The following is a 17,067-nucleotide window of genomic DNA, read 5'->3' as shown; positions in this document are numbered from 1 at the left end:
ACTTCAGCATTGGGGTGGGGAGAGCCAGTAGGATTCATTAAATCTAGGTGACAGACAGGAATTATACAGAGAAACCACCGTCTTAGGCAGCTGATCTTTCCTATCTTGGTACAGCGAACAAAATTTTTTCCTGGTTATAAGTATTCATTTATTGTAGGAGAAAGTGCGTGTATATCATAGTGAACAATGTTTTGGAGAAAAAAATGTTTTGGAGAAAAAATATGTATTTAACATCAAATCAAGCCTCTTGATCCACTTTAGGCATTAGGGATCTAAAACTTATCTAGAAAGCCAAAACTTTTCTTAATTATTTTTTATTAAAAATTTCCAAAAATAGCTAAGATTTATTTCATGTTCCCAGTGTCAGCACTAGGCTAACTGCTTTGGACGAGTCTCATTTATTCTTCAGAATAGATCACTGAGGTAGGTACTATAATTTCCTTTAGTTATATGGTTGAGGAAACTGAGGCCTCGAGAGTTAAAACTTGTTTGAGGCCACTCAGTAGTCTATGAATTAGATTGAAGCCCAGTCTAATATCTGAGTCTGGCTCTTAACCCTCCAGTACATTGCTTTAATATTTTTAATATACTTTATTCTATTGAGCAGTTTTAGGTTCACAGCAAAAGTGAACAGAAAGTATAGATCATTCCCATCCACACTGTGTCCCCCACACATACAGCCTACCTCACTGTCCCAACCCCCACCAGAGTGCCGCATTTGTCACACTCAAACCTACACGAATATGTTATCACCTAGACTCCATAGTTTACATTAGGGTTCTCTCCTGGTGATGTGCATTCTATGAATTTTTTTTTAAAAAATTTTTACATGTTTTTAGATGTTGATAGACCTTTATTTTACTCATTTATTTATATGTGGTGCTGAGAATCAAATCCAGGACCTCACACATGCTAGGCAAGTGCTGTACCACTGAGCTATAACCCCAGCCCCACATTCTATGAATTTTGATAAATGTATAATGACATGTACCCACCATTACAGAACTATACAGAATAGTTTCACTGCCCTAAAAATCCTGCATGCTCCACTTGCTCATCTTGCCCTTCCTTCCCCTTCAACTATTGTCTCATAGTTTTGCCTTTTCCAGACTGTCATATTTGGATATGACCTTAATTTTTAAAAATTTCCTGAATAATTAAACAGACCTCACAGAACATTCTTTAACCCTTTATTAAGAATATTTTCTTGGGACTGGGGTTTTGGCTCAGTGTTAAGAGTGCTTGTCTAGCATGCATGAGGCCCTGGGTTCAATCCTTAGCACCACATAAAAATAAAATAAAGGTACTATGTCCACCTACAACTAAAAAAAAAAAAAATATTAAAAAAAAGTATTTTCTTTTCTGAAATAATATTTAGAGAAGAGGTGCTCACTTCAGCACCACATATACTAAAATTGAATGATACAGAGATTAGGATGGCCCCTGCACAGGGATGATATGCAAATTTGTGAAGAATTCCATTTTTTGTGTGATTGAGGCTCTACTCAGGGCCAAGTTCAAGTTCCCTGGCTGCCAGAAGATCCTCATCTCAAAGAAATGGAACTTTACCAAGTTTAATGCTGATGAATTTGAAAACATGGTGGCTGAGAAGTGGCTCATTCCTGATATCTACAGTGTCATATATATCCCCACTTGTGGTCCCCTGGACAAGTAGTAAGCCCTACACTCATGAGGGCTTCCACTGTGTTGTCCTCCTCTTAATCACACCAATAAATACTGTGTTGTGTTCAAGAAAAAAAAATAGAGAAGAAAATATTAAAAGAAGCATAGTCATTTTAAGGATGTTTAGAGAAAAGGAAAGACATGTAGCTTGGGTACAGAAATTCAAGATATAAAAACCTTATCATTGCCAGGCATGGTGCCATGTGCCTGCAATCCCAGTGACTCCAGAGACCAAGACAGGAGGATCACAAGTTCAGGGTCAACTTCAGTAATTTAGTGAGGCCCTAAGCAACTTAGTGAGACCCTGACTTAGTTTTAAAAAAGGGCTGAGGGTTATGGCTCAGTGGTATGTACCCCTGGGTTCAATCCTCAGTCTCTCAAAAAAAAAAGAAAAAAAAGCCCAAAAACAGCATCACCATGACATGACCACTGGTAAGGTCCGCTTATTTCAGTGGGCCATTGGAATATCATTTTGGAAATGGATCACCTCAAGTCCCATCTTCCTATTATAAGCACAGACTTTGTCATTGTATTGTAAAGTAACACCTTTTCCCAATTCAGAGAGCTGCTGTGTGACTTCACCACTTAGTAGCCTCTTGACCATGAGCATGGCGTAAGAATAGGCTGGGGTGATGAGGGATCTCCAGGATCACTCATCATACCACCTTGGTCTGCAGGGGAAGAGACCAAGGCTCTGAGAAGCTGTGGCTCATGCACAACTGCGGTCCCCACCTACTCTGTCTGAAGACTTGGTGTAGCTCGTGCTGGGTTACAGTAGGCTTTCCCTTGCTTGGAAACTGGAGATTAATGTGTGCTATGCCTGTCCCCAAGGATAGTTGAGAGGATCAAATAATGTACATGAAGACACAGAATATCATAATTTGCTATAAGGGGTGTCTTTTCCCTTTGTTCTTTCCCCCACTTTTCCTTATACCTTTCCTTAGGGGTTTGGGGTGATTTTCCCAGTGCCTTCCTCAGCCCTCCCCTCCAGGTATGGACAGGGTTACTGTGGGCATTTGAGGTCTCTTTTGTAGTTGGCTCCTAATCAGAGTACATTTTCAAAGTGTTTTTTAGAGGTATGTTCAAATATATATTCCCTTAAAAGGGTCACTACTCTGACTTTTTGTTCATTTGTTATGTCTAAATTTTGTTTTATTTTTTTGGATGCAGAACTCCTCACCAAGTGGAATGACTTTGGGTGACTTCAGGCAGTAGTAGTATCCAATAACAAAAATATAAGAAACCAGTGAAGTAGAAAGGCATTGCCAAAACTTTGGGCAGGAAGAAGCGGAGTAAAGAGATATTAGCTCAAGACTCATCTCCTCATCCTGGAATCAAAATACCTTGAGAACAGGGACTCTTGCTAGGTTTTTGCATAGTGTCTGGCACCTTCAATTCATATTTGTTGAATGCTTGCTATGAATATTTTCCCTGGAATTGCCCCAATTGTTTAGGAAATATGAAGCCTAGATATCTCCTTGAAGTCTACACCCTTACCCATTCACTGGAACTGAAAGGAGTTAGCTGTTTTTAGAAGTGTGACACAATTCCCAACTGACTTTGAAGCTGTTAGCCACAGTCTGAGGATCTGTTGCTTTACTATTGAAATGCTGCCACCTCCCAGATAGGGTGTGACAGCAGCTGTGGATGAATTCCTGAGAGAGGGAACCAGAGGGAAGCCTGCCAGCCCTGTGGCTATCAAAAGCAGGAATCAGTCTTGGGGAGGGTGAGCACTGAGTTCCCATACAGGATTTGGTCCGACCAGATGCTGGACTGCTGGGAAATGACACAAAACTCTGACCTTTGGTGGGTCAGAGGATCAAACTGGTATGGTCTCTTGTTGTGACTGGCTTTTCAAGTCCTGAGAATCCTCACTTGGTGTGGGCATTAAGAACAATTTTCAAGACAATTCCTCTGATGCCTGAGCAGATTTTGCTCTGCTTTGGGTTTAGACGTTTGGTATACCATATTCCAGGGTGGAACTGAGACTTTAATTCCATCAGAGACCAGAAATCTTTCTCCCCCATAGGACCTGGCATTGATGAGGCAGGTCAGAGGACTCAGCACATGATGAGACAGTAGTTCTCATTAAGGGTAGCTCTGCCTTCATCCCTCAAGTCTATTTTAATTTCTCTATGTAGAGGTTTTACATTTCTTCCTTTGCATTGTCCACTGTCCTAATCCAAGCTCCCCTCACCTCATCTAGGTCTCCCTTCCTGGTCTTTACCTTATTATTCTCTTCCACACGCACTCTAATACATCCCTGAGTAGAATGCCATGTTTTGAAATATAAAGGTTTTCCAGTATCCAAAGGGTGATATCTAATTCCCTTGAGGCATTAAATTCCCTTATAGAGTTCCTGTAGTTTTTGATCATCATGACCCCACACATGCCCTTGCCTCTCCCTTTATACCACGTGATAGGCTAGCAATAACAGATTGTTTGTCCTATACACCTTTTGCTTTTTCTTCTGCCTGTATTTTCTATCAAGGCTTGCCCTACCAGCCTTGAACTACAGTTTCCTTGTCTATTAAGTAGAGAAAATAGCACCCCTCCAATAGTATTGTAGAGATTAAATAACTAAAATATCTGTAAAAACTTTAGCCATGCTCAACACAAAATTGATTCCCAAAATGAAGCTAGTATCAGTGTCATTGTGGTCTTCCTTGCTCATGTTTATTAGGTAAGGTCCTATAGTTTTTTAATAGACTTTATGTAAATACTGTGCTATATTACATAAGGGACTTAAGCATCTGCAGATCTAGGTATCTGCAGAGGGTCCTGGTCCAAAACCCCATGGATACTGAGATGACTATACTTAGAGATTCATTTATTAGCAGAAAATTGCTAATTTTTGCATCTTTTTCAAAAATTGAAATCAAGCCAGTCACGGTGGCACACACCTTAATCCTAGTGACTAGGGAGACCAAGGCAGGACGATTACAAGTTTGAGGATAGCTTTAGCAACTTAGTAACACCGTGAACAATTTAGCAAGACCCTGTCTCAAAATAAGTAAAAAAAGGACTGCAGATATGACTCAGTGGAAAAGCACCTCTGGGTTCAGTCCTTAGTGTTCCCCCCACCCTGAAAAACAAATGGAACTAATACAATAGTTCTTTCATCTCTCCCCCAGTGATTTTTGGAATACTTTGTTTTTAGAGCAGAGTTCTAGGTTTACAGCAAAATGGAGTGGAAGGTTCAGAGATTTTCCACATAGCCAAGCATGTATAAAGGCTTGACCTCCCTATTATCCACACCCACCACCAGAGTGGTACATTTATTATAATTGGTGCACACACTGACATATCATTATCACCTCAAATCTATAGTTTACATTAGGGTTCACTCTTGGTTTACATTCTATGGGTTTGTACAAATGTTATGCCACATATCCACCATTATAATATACAGATACAGTTTCACTGCCATAAAAAAATCTATTCTCCTATACCTTCTTCCCCCAGACTCTTCTTATTTTTAAAATGCTCAACCTTGAGTCTCTTCCTTCAGGAAGCTTCTCTGATCCCCATGCCTCTCTTCCTGCCAGTCCTGTAGCACTTTATTTCTACTTCTGCATAGTCCTTACTATAATGGCTTCATATCTGTTAATTATGTGTGTTGTTTGTCATGGTGGCACATGCATGTAATTTCAGCAACTTGAGGCTGAGGCAGGAGGATCACAAGTTCAAAGCCAGCCAGCAGCTTAGTAAGACCCTGTCTCAAAATTTTGAAAAATAAATAAAAGGGTCTGGGAATGTATCTCAGTGGTCAAGTGCCTCTGGGTTTGATCCCCAGTACCGTGTGTGTGTGTGTGTACATGGATTATTTACATTTGTAAAATTTATGAGTTCTTGAGGACAGACCATGTATTTTGTACAACACTCCATGGCACCTAGTAGTTCACAAATAGGTACTCTTTGAGGCAAGGAACTGTTGCTTCCCATCAAGTAGCTCTGGATTCCAGCATCTGGTTTCACTTGGGTTTTAAGTCCTCTGCTAGCCCTGGCAAATCCTGATCTTGAGAGTTGGCTCTGGTCTCCTCAGATCTGCCATTGTCACATATACCCCTTCAGAAGTCCATGTAACCATGGCAGGAAGTGACCATATGAGGGCAGTAAAGACCCGTTACTGTGCAGTCAACTTGCACACGTCCCTGAAAGATGATAGATAAATGTTTGAAAGCAGAAGAAAGAGTAAGAATGAGAAACACAGGATTCCAGAGGAGTCAAGGGAAGCAAGCTGATTCAGCTCAACAGTGTCTTCCTGGGCCCAAGACCTGAAGTAGCAAGGTAACCAGGGACATAATTAAGGTCCAAAGCCTGCTCTCAAAATCTCTTTCCACCCTGTTGTTACTGTGCTTAGTTCCTCTTGAGAAAGTCATTCTTCAGTTATGATGCAGATATTTTGTGGAGGAATTGGAGTATTATCTAATTATTCCTTATGCTCTGTATTGCAGCTTTATGGTTTACAGAGGATTTTTCATACACAATTTTTTAAAAATCTGAATCTTGGGCCAGATTTGTAGCTCAGTGGTAGAGCATTTGCCTAGCACATGTGAGACACTGGGTTCTATCCTCAGCACCACATAAAAAATTTAAAAAATAAAATAAAGGTATTATGTCCATCTACAATTAAAAAATATTTTTAAAAATCTGGATCTCTTGTGAGTTTTGAACAACAGAAAGAGGAGATATTATCATTGAAGGAAAAGAGGATTAGAAACATGAATTGCCTTGCTCAAAGGCACACTGAGTTTGTGGTAAAACCAAGTCTAGATCTAAGTTTCTTTGACTCCAGAGTGTCTACTTATTCCTTTTAGATTTCAGTTGTTCACGTTTGGAAGCTGAGTTTTGCTTGTTTTGTGATTCTATGGCTCTCCCACTAAGCTGCACTCCCACCCCTGTAAGCTGAGTTGTTAAGAGCAAGGACTTGATCCCTGAATGGTACCCCTCAATCTTTAGGGTCAGGACTGGGCATGTTACACAAGGTCTGTCCCTCAGGAGTTAAAAATCTATGATTTACCTCTTGTCCTCCATGATTCAGTAATTCTGTAACTACAACCCTAACAAAGACAACCCTGGCCTTTATTGATACTACCAGCTGAACATTTCAAACAAGGGCACCCACTTGGCTGGCACCCTGTCAAGATCCATCCTTAGTATGCAGAGATGGTGATGGAGTAGAATATGTTAAATATATATCAAAACACACACACACACAATTGCTTAGAATGAGGTCAACTTTTAAAGTGGGTCTATTTAAGGAAAACATTGAGTAAATAATAAAATGGTGGTATGCAACAAAGAAGAAAGCATGAAGCAGTGTGCCAATGACAAGTTCAAGGAATTGTGATGGGGTAGGAAGATGTAACAAAAATAATGAGTCACAAAAATAATTCCAAGTCTGATTCTGTCATACTTAAGCCATGTAACCCTGATTAAGCTGCTGGCCTTATATGAGCCTGTTTTCTCCTCTGTGAAGCTGATAAAGAATTCCTGACCTCCTTCCCTCAGAATGTGTGAAAGCATGTTGAAGCCTGGAATGTACCAGGCTAATGTCTGGTGCTACTGATATCCTATATCCTTTTTTCATCCAGGTCTTTCCAGGACCTCCTCTCTGCCATCAGAGTATGCCTCCCACCCAGTCTCCATTTCCTGGAAGCCCCAGGACTGATTCCAGTTCAGTCTGTTGTCTACACCTGGGGTTGCCATTCTGAGGGTGGGGAGGAGGGAAGGGCTAGAGAAATGCTGGAATCAGTCTGGGAACAAGTCCCAGCACTTGTCACTGTTTGCTTTGTCATCCTGATTCAATGACTTCATACTAGGAAGGGAGGAGCAGCAGGAGCTGTTCAGTTCCAGATACCTAAGGAGGCTTCTGACATCTACTGTTTTCCTTGGCACTAAAGAGCAGGCACTGGGCTGTGATTTTTAAGGTCTGAGCTAATCTGGGAAGTGAAGAACAGCATCTCCTGCAGCGGGCCAGACTTTGCTTCTTGAGAGTTTCTTTGAGCAAAGGGGCAGAGGACACCAGAAGGGCATCAGAATCTGGGCTGTCCCTGCCCCTTGGAGGGGCTCCAGAACATATGATCTATTCCCACATTCTCATTGATCTTAGTACTACCTGAGTTGAGTGCTAAGAATGGGCATGTTGCCTGTTAGGGAGAAAGAGCCTGGGGCTGGGACAGCTGCGGAATTGGTTCTTAGCTTGGTCCTTATGGGATAGCCAACTAGGGTTCACAAGGCTTCAGTGCCCCAGGAGCACCATCATCCTCACACACTCGCACATTCAGTGAGTATTTTGACAGCACTTACTATGTACCAGCCCTGTTGGGGAAACGAGGCAGGCAAAAGGCCAGGCAGAACTTCAGAGTCGCCTTTTTACCACCAGGATCCCTTTATCCCACCCCATCTGTTACCTAATTAAGGTTTAAATAATTTTGTTGGCCGGATAATTTTGTTTTATTAATTATTAATTTCCAGGTTTTGGGTAATCAAATATTTACATAACTACAAATAAATGTTTCAGATCAATACAAGCTAATGACTGATATTACTACACTTAGTTAATATCCAGTCAGAAAACAAAGCAATTTTAACTATTCTGTTTGTCTTCACTGAACTTGCCAGCTATTTAAAAAAGTAGGTGGCAAGCCAGGCTTAGTGCGGGGGTACATATGTAATCCTACAGGCAGAGGGAACAGAATGATCCAGGTGCTCTAGTCCCAAAACCTGTCCCAAGATTGATGGGTTGTGTTGGGCTACGTCTTGAGCTCAGTGGCTTTGAACATTCTGTGTATTTTGTACTGGAGATCAAACCCAAAGCTTTGCACATGCTACTCAAAGGCTTTGCTACTGAACTACATTCCCAGCTCTGAGCTTGGTGGTTTAGAAACCAGAGTTTAGAATAGAACTGATGAGGGTGGAGATGAGAACCGGAAATCTTATGGTTAAATGTTCCAGTTTTTCCAATCATCGTCTTGAGAAATGGAGGCAGGAAATCCCATTGAAATCCCTTTGGTTCCCAAGGGCAGAAGGGGAAAAGAATATAGCAAAGGGTAAACCAAAATTCTGCCCCAGAGCTGGCCTTGAAACCTGTCTCCCATTCTGGCTGCCCCACCCCTTAGCTCCAAGAGCAAACCATTTATTTTCTATGATTTTAAAAAATTGGCTCATTTCAGAAATGTTCCAGCGTCAGAACAGGCTGTGCCATGGCTGAAATAAACCTGCTGAACAAATAAACAAGACAGGCTGTGGCCTGGGGAAAGCACTAGACATGGGCCCCACCAGGTCCAGGGGCTTCAACAAAGCTGTCCTGAATCTTGGCCTCTGCTTCTTCCCTTTAACGGGAAGGGTGGGTTTTGGGGGGACCCTCTATCTCTGAGCTCTAGGCAAATTGCACCGAGGAAAGAACTGTGGACTGCCAGTTCAGAAGGCTCCTTCCTTCCACATCAGAAGGTTAAAGGGCTGGAAGAGGGGGATCTCTTCATGGGCAAACATTAGAACGAGAGCTCAGCCATTCTCTTGTTCATTCATCATACACTTCCTGGGAGTCCAGTCCCTACTAGGTGCTGTGCTGCCCTGTCTCTTGAAGTACATACAAGGAGTTACAAGGTGGGTTAGCAGAAGAGGTGGTTAACAGTTCCTTACGTGCACCTACCTCTTGCCCCCTGTCCCCTGTGCCTTTGTTCCTGCTGTTCCCACTGCCTAGATTGTTGACCCCTCCCTCCCTCCTTCAGTGTCTCAGTTTAAATGTCATTTTCCTGACCGCATTATTTATGGTAGGGTGCCCTACCTCTCCTGTCACTCTCCATCACCCTTCTAGAATTTGCAGCTCTTTGTAAGTATATGTCTGCCTGTGTAGTGTGTCATTTATTTTCCATCTTTCTGGCTGGAGTATAAGTTACACAAGGGCAAGGATTCCATTGTGTTTATCACTGCTGGACTCTTAGCAGCATACATTTATAGAGTACATGAACAAGTTCTTGGCAGGTACCATATTTTTTTACATAGATTACTTCAGTTAGTCCTATTAACAACCCCAAGAGAGAAGCATTCTTTTATCTTCATCAGAGGGAGGAGAAAGAAGTCTGGATGGATCTTGCAGTTGGGAGATTGGGTTCAAACCTCCTCTTCAAGTCGGGGCTGTTTCTGCTAAGCCACACCGCAGGGACAGATGACACAAGGCTCTGAGCATGGCATCACAGCTCTATTTTTTTTTCTTTTGAAAAAATTTTTCAGACCCAGGGGCGCTTTATCACTGAGCCACATCCTCCCACTTTTTTTTTTTTTTTCCTGAGACAGGTTCTCACTAAGTTGCTTAGGACCTTGCTAAATTACTCTTGCTGGCCTCAAACTTGAAATCCTCCTGCCTCAGCCTCTCAAATTGCTGGGATTACAGCCATGTGCCACTATGCCCAGCTTATTTTGACATCATTTTAATTTGCCTAAAAGCTGCAAGTCCAGTACAAAGAACTCCCATGTATTCTCCTCTCAGGTTCACTAAATGTTAACATTTTGCTACATTTGTTTTAATATTCTTTTTCTGAGTGCGTGTATACATATTTATACTTTTCTTTCTTTATAATCACTTGAGAGTAAGTTGCAGACATAACATCTCTTTGTCCTTAAATATTTCAAGTGTGAATTTCTCAAGAACATAGATACTTTTTGCTTTCTTTGGAGTGTTTTATGGCAAAAATTTATTTTAAGTTAAAGACCTGAAGAACAAATATTTACATTTAATAGTAATCAAGAGAGAAAGATAAACAGTTAACTTAAGGTGCTGTATATGAAACATTTTCCACAAATGATAACCATAGCCTTAGCTCAGTAACCAAAAACTTTGTATAAATTAAATTTTTGCCTTCTTAACCACACTTGAAAGGTATAAAGGACTCAAGTTAAAGAAACTCAAGAGAGGACACTCTTATACACAATCTTTCTTCAATGAAAACACACACCTATGTAAACCAGGTATACTGGAATTTCTTAAAATGAATCACTTGCACAGAAACAAGTTGCCTTCTCTCACTCTGAGTCTCTTTGCTGAGGCTGAGCTTCAGGCTTATTTTAGTGTGCAAATACAGGTCGTATAAGAAAGAAAATCATTTTTTGGATACTTTCTTACATAAATTAGGTAACTTAACATGGATATAATGCTAATGGATTTAATATATGATCCATAGTAAAGTTTATCCAATTCTCCAATAACGTTGTTAACAGAAATGTTCTTTTTTTATGGTCTGTGATCCAATCCAGGTCACACATTCCATTTAGTTTCATATCCCTTGAGTTTTTAGCATAGAACAGTTAGTTCTTCAGCCTTTGTCTTGCATGACATCAATATTTTTCATGAGTACAGGCCACTTATTTTGTATTGTGCTCCTGGGTCTGGGTTAGTCTGATGTGGGCTCACAGTTGGACTCATGTTAGCCATTTGCTGGCAGGAATCCCACAGAACTGATGTTGTGTTTTCAGTGCGTCATATCAAGATGCACTGAAATCTCTGTCTCTGGATTGCTGATACTAACTTTGATCACTTGGTTTAGGTGTCTGCCAGGAAAAGTTACTCTTCTTTCATCTTGTAATTAATAAGTAATTGGGTGAAGGATCATTTAAAACTGTGAATATCCTTTCCTCATCTAACTTTTACATCCATTGATGATTATTGATTGAATCAATTATTAGTATGATAGTTGCAAAACAGGTCTTGGTTCTTATTTTAAGGCTGGTGTCTATTCCAAGATGATAGGGTGGAATAGAAGGGAGGAAAAAGCAAGAGATCTAATTCTGAAAACAGCTGGTTTCTCAAATGTCTACTGAAGTAGGAAGGGACTGATATTAACTGTCTGACCTTACTAAGTAAAAAGTTAAAGAATGACATGGGATTTTTCATGATACAAGATGTTCATTGCTAGCTGGGTGCTGTGGTACACACCTGTAATCCCAGTGACTTGGAGGCTGAGGCAGGAAGATCATAAGTTCAAAGCCAGCCTCGGCCACCTAATGTGACTCTAAGCAACTTAGCAAGACCCTCTTTCAAAATAAAAAATAAAAAGGACTAGGGATGTAGCTCAGTGGTTAAGTGCCCTCTGGGTTTAATCCCTGGTAACTCTCCCCCCTCCAAAAAAGAAAACAGTTCATTCTTAATGGAATAATGATTTCCATTTTCCCAGTGCATAATGACTCCCACACCCCACACCATGTAGCATTCATTATTTGACTTAGTACTCACAACAACTCTATGAGACTTATATTCTTGCTTCCAATTTATAGACAGGAAACTTAAAACTCACTCAGAAAGGTAAAGTCAGTTTGTCTAAAGCCACAGGGCTAGGAAGTGGAGGAGTCTAGATTCAAACCAAGATCTGTTGGGGTCCAAAGCCTTTGCCTTTTTCCCCAGGAAGGAATCCTTGTATCATGGTAGTCAGCTTCCACACGTTCCAGGCAATGCCACATTCCAATTGTTTTCCAGCTTAAGAGGGAGCCATGCTGCAAAAGTGAATGTTAAAGCTCAGGGTCTGAGGCCTGCTAGGAGGCATCAGCCAGGTGACTCCTGATTTACAGACATCACTGCTCTCTGAGTAGCCCCATAGCTGGAGTGGCCTAAGAGGACTTCCTACCCATTCAGCTGTGATCCCCAGCAGCCCAGGTGGCAGAGCCATCCCCAGACATTGACTCATCAGTTCCCCTTGCCGGGTACTGCTGCATCCCCTGTGCTTAGAAAAGCAGGAAGCTGAACTCTGGTATTTTAGAAAGTCTTTTAACAATAACCTTGATTGAGGGGATTTTCCAGTTAACCCTGGAGAATTTCATTTAACCAAAAGCTTATTGTATTCTTGTTCTTTGAAATGTGGTAACCCATATTCACTGCATGTTTATGACAATCAACCAGACAATTCAACCAAAAAGGATCCCCACCCCCTTAGGATCAGCCATAGAACCATAGAATTACCAAATTAAAAGGGCTTTGGGCTCATTTAATAGGTCCCTTCATGGTATAGATGGGGAAACTAAGACCCAGAGAGGGGATATAACTTATTCAAGTTTACATAGCTCATTATTGGCACAACCAGAACTAGAAACTCCCAGTTCAAAGTGCTTTCTGCCACATCAACAAAATTTAAATTCATGGTTTCCTGCAGGGTGAATTTAGACTGCAGCCGTGTTTTGTTTGGGTGTCATCGTATTTTAGATATTGGGAGATTTCATGTAAAAATCCAAAATTGGTGAATTTTTGTTTGTTTTGTTTTAAAAGTAGGAAATCTGGCCACACTGGGCCTGATGACAGTGAAGCTGCTCATACCCCCTCTAGACTGAGGCCCATAATCTAGAAGCCACTTCCTACCACTCCCTGGCATTGTGCACCTGATCTGCTTATCCATTTCATGACCTGCCTGACCTACTAGGCAATGGAATTTGGCTTCTGCACTTTCTGGTGAAGGGTGCTCCTTGGTTTAAAAAAAAAAAAAAAAAAAAAAAAAGAAGAGGGCTAAAGTGAGTTAGATTGAAAAACAAGGAAGATAATGAGAAATAAGAAGCTCTTGATGTATAAGTGAATCTATGTAAAAGGATGGAAAGGCTGTGGGCAGAAAAAAACAGGGAGCTACTGTACCCATCAGAGCTGAGGGTTAAGGTCAGATGAATAGAAATGGGAAAGGGAAGGAAAAGATGGATGCCAGAAATCCCAACAGAGGTATGGATAGGATTTGGTGTCTGCATGCAGGTGGGAGGGAAAGAGAAGAATCAAAGTTGATGGAACCTTTGAGTTGGATGACCAGAGGTTTGGTCATGGCCCAAAGAGAAAAGGGAAGCCAGGAGGGAAAACTGGTTCAGGGAAGATAAGAAACTCATTTTTTCAGTATGTATTGTTGGAGATAACAATAGGGCTTACATTTAGACTTGCCCAATGGGCAACTGAATTTGGAACTGGCAGTCGAGAGATCAGAGCAGATAACCTAGAAGAGACAGCTGAGCACACCAAAGTCAATGTGATCCCTCTCCCGAAAGGCAGAAGGTTGAGAACAGGGAGCTCAGTGCAGCATGATGAATACTGGGAAGTAGCCACCATTTTAAAAAAATCACAGACGAGCAAGAGGAGCCCAGCAACAGATAAGTAACAATCAGTGAGGCAGGAAGAGATTGAAGTTGGGGATCACAGTAGGAGACATCTTATAAGACAGAGATAAAGAACTGGAACCATAACCAGAGGTGTCCTAGAGAAAATGGAGGATCTAATGAAGATGGGAGGGAGGTGGGTTTATAGGAGTCATTGGGGCAGTGAAGTGGCCCCCTTTTAACACCTGTGGAAAAATGGGGGATCCTGAATCAAGATCAAATAGATTCTTACATTAACTACTTTCTATTTGTCTGGGAATGGGCTCCTGACTTCTCACTCATTATTGCAGAGATAGCTCATCTCATATCATTTCCTTAATTTGGGCTCAGTTTATCAGTTTTAGTTCATTGGACTATGAAACAAAATGCTTTATACTGGGTCCTTTGTAAACCACAGAAATTTATTTCTCAGAGTTCTGGAGGCTGGGAAATCCAAGATCTTAAGCCACCAGCAGATGTGGTGTCTGGTGAGTTGCCACCCCTCATAGATGGTATCTATGTGTCCTCACATGCAAAAAGGGCAAACAGGTTCCCTCAAGCCTTTTTTTAAGGGCACTAATCCCATTCACAAAGATGTAACACTTCTGACCTAATCACCTTCCAAAGTTCCCTGCCTCTGAGTACTATGGGTTAGGAATTAGAGTTAATATGTGAACTTGGCAGTGGGGAGGCGGGTAGGAGTTGAGGGAGGACACCCTCATTCAGACCACAGGAGTTTGAATTAAAACACACCACACACACACACACACACACACACACACACACACACACACACACACACACGATGCAGCCCATTCCAAGGGGCAACAGACAAGGATGTGTAATTTAAAAGAAGCAGACTAGGCCCCCTCCCTTGACAGAGGACAATTAAAAGATGCCTTCCCTTGCACTGAATCATTTAGTCATGTGATGAAGCTTTATTATTAGAATTCCCATTGTGCCAATGCAGTGGAAGTTCTGGGAGGTCAAGATAGGTGTTAAATTTGAACCCAAGTCTCCTGGGATCCAAATGTAGGGTCCTTTCCATTACCAGATGCCAGCTGGACCCTGGCAGCAAACTAGAATGGAGACCTGGACATGCCACTACCCCCAGGAAGCAGTTTACAATGTAACCTCCCACTTGGGTGTGAAATGCTTGCACATACAAATACATCTTTAAAAACACATTGATTATAATGAGGGAGATCAGAGGGGAGGGGAGAGAAAGATGAGAGTGAGAGTCTGGATGGATACCATTTCTCTTGTATAGGAATTTCTATACAAGAGGAGACAGATGTATGCAATACCTGGGACTCTGAGCTGTGGCTTTTAACCTGACCTCTCAGACCCCCAGGGTTGGATGGTCCAACTTCAGGGGTTGCACCCGAAATTACAAGTAACATTGTGGTGGCTTTGTGTGCATGTGGGTTTGCTGTGGTCATTTTTTGGGGACAGAATGCATAACCATCAGATTTTCAAAAGGGCCCTTGTCCCAAAGAGTTGAGAACCACTGACGTGGAAGCATGTACATGTAGCTTCCTGGATTCAGGACACAATGGCAGTTTTTACTCGGTGCCTGTCATTTTTTCTAAATTCTCGCCTAGAAATCTATAATAGCTAGACTTTCTACCCAGGGGGAAAATCCCTCCTCCTGGAAGCCTAATTTTAGGCAGGCCTGGCCGAGTGACTCCCTGCCGACGCAGGGGTGCCGCGGGCCGGAGGGAGCCGGCGCCCCGGGAAGGAGCCGCGGCGCGGGAGGGGGCCGCGGGCGAGCGGATGTCACGGCTTACCTCAGAGCCCGAATTAGAAGCCTGAAAAAATCACAGCAGGAAATAATGTGGTGCCTAAAATAGCAGCATCAACTGGGAGAGAGGCCGGGAGTAGGTGGCATTTGAGGCTCCTGCCGCGTACCCCCAGCGGCTGCCTGACGAGCCAGCGCCCCGGAGGCGTGAGGCTGTCACCCGGCCAGAGGAGGCCGCCAAGGCCCAGCCGCGTCTATTGCTGCCGGAGGAGGGGGCTTGTCACAGGCACAGTCGGGGCAGGTGCCTGCCGGTCTCCCCCACCTCCGCAGCCTCCCCACGGTCCTCCCTCCCTCCTCCCCTCTCTCCCACCGGCTTCCTCCTCTTCCCCTCCCCCACACCCCCCTGCCACCTTCCTCCCACCACCTTCCCCTTCTGCCCCTTCCTCCCTCCTCAGCCTCCCACAATTTCCTCCTCCCCCACACCAACCCCCTCCCTTTCTTCCTGGTCCAGCCTCGGCCCCATCTGCATAGGCTGCCCGAGGCCCTTGGTGTACCGTAGGCAATGAAAAGTCACTGAGTAGCTGTAACACCAAGGTCAGCCTCCTCTCCTGACTTCAGTAACCCCTCCCTCATCCTGCCCTCAGCATCCTTGCCGCCTCTTTGGGAGGGTCAGTATTCCTTCGCTGGGCTCCTGTCTCAGGAGGGCTGAGAGAAAGCCCAAACTTTGCCTGCCCGTCTGGGCTGGCCACAGGATAGCCCTCATAAAGGTTCCCTGGTCGGTTGTGGGGTTCGCCAAGCCAGAGGCACTCTGCTACCAGGCTGTCAGCACAGAGCAGTGGACAAAAATAAGGAGGGCCAGCACTTACAGAGCTTATCCATACAGGTCACTTCACCTACTCCTCAGGACACCATGAGTTAGGAATTTCTATTATCCCGTCTTACAGATGAGGAAAGGGAGACCCCAAAAGATGAATTAGCATGCCATGTTCATAAAGCTTGTTGGTAGCCAGGGAAGTTTGCAGCATCCCTAAATGTCCTACTGAACTTAAACGGACCTGTCAGCTTAGTGCCCTTGAACTTGAACTAAACTTCTTGGCTTAGTGTTCTGCTACTCAGTTTTGCTTTCTGAAAAGTAATTTTTGTCTTATGTTTTTTCCTGAAAATAAGCATGATCAATATGTATGCTTAAAATTTTCAGATTTTTAAAAATCCCATATCCCATATTCTTATTTTTACTTCCTGAGTGTTCCCCCCACATACACCCCAGCTGTTGCTCTACTGAAAACAAGCTCTCTCATTTTTTGCCAGTTTGAGATGCTACGAGTCCTCAGTACCATCTGGAGTGAAATGGGCATTCATTTGTGCTTCAGCACGCTGCCCACACACGTGTGCTCCACTTGTTCCCTCCTCCTCATGCCTTTGTGTGGCTCTGGGGTTAGTGGCTTATAGAGAGGTACGTGGCTAACAGAACATCACACAAGCATTGTTCCCTGGAGGCTAGATATTATTGGGATAAATGGTGAAAATAGTGACTAAGATTGTAGGTA

General features: G+C 42.8%; 1 long non-coding RNA gene across 1 annotated transcript; it reads right to left on the bottom strand.

The window, feature by feature from the left end:
- Nucleotides 1–10,346: 10,346 nt before the first annotated feature.
- On the bottom strand, nucleotides 10,347–16,039 carry LOC306644024. Its single transcript, XR_013759149.1, has 2 exons — nucleotides 15,570–16,039; nucleotides 10,347–12,174 (listed from the first exon to the last, which is right to left on the bottom strand). It is a non-coding gene; the product is annotated as an uncharacterized lncRNA (long non-coding RNA).
- Nucleotides 16,040–17,067: the final 1,028 nt, after the last annotated feature.

Source organism: Sciurus vulgaris (genome assembly GCF_902686455.1).
Source record: "Sciurus vulgaris genome assembly, chromosome: 14".
NCBI classification, from domain to species: domain Eukaryota; kingdom Metazoa; phylum Chordata; class Mammalia; order Rodentia; family Sciuridae; genus Sciurus; species Sciurus vulgaris.
Note: the sequence above shows the minus strand (reverse complement) of the source record. Positions and strands in the feature narration are given on the sequence as shown.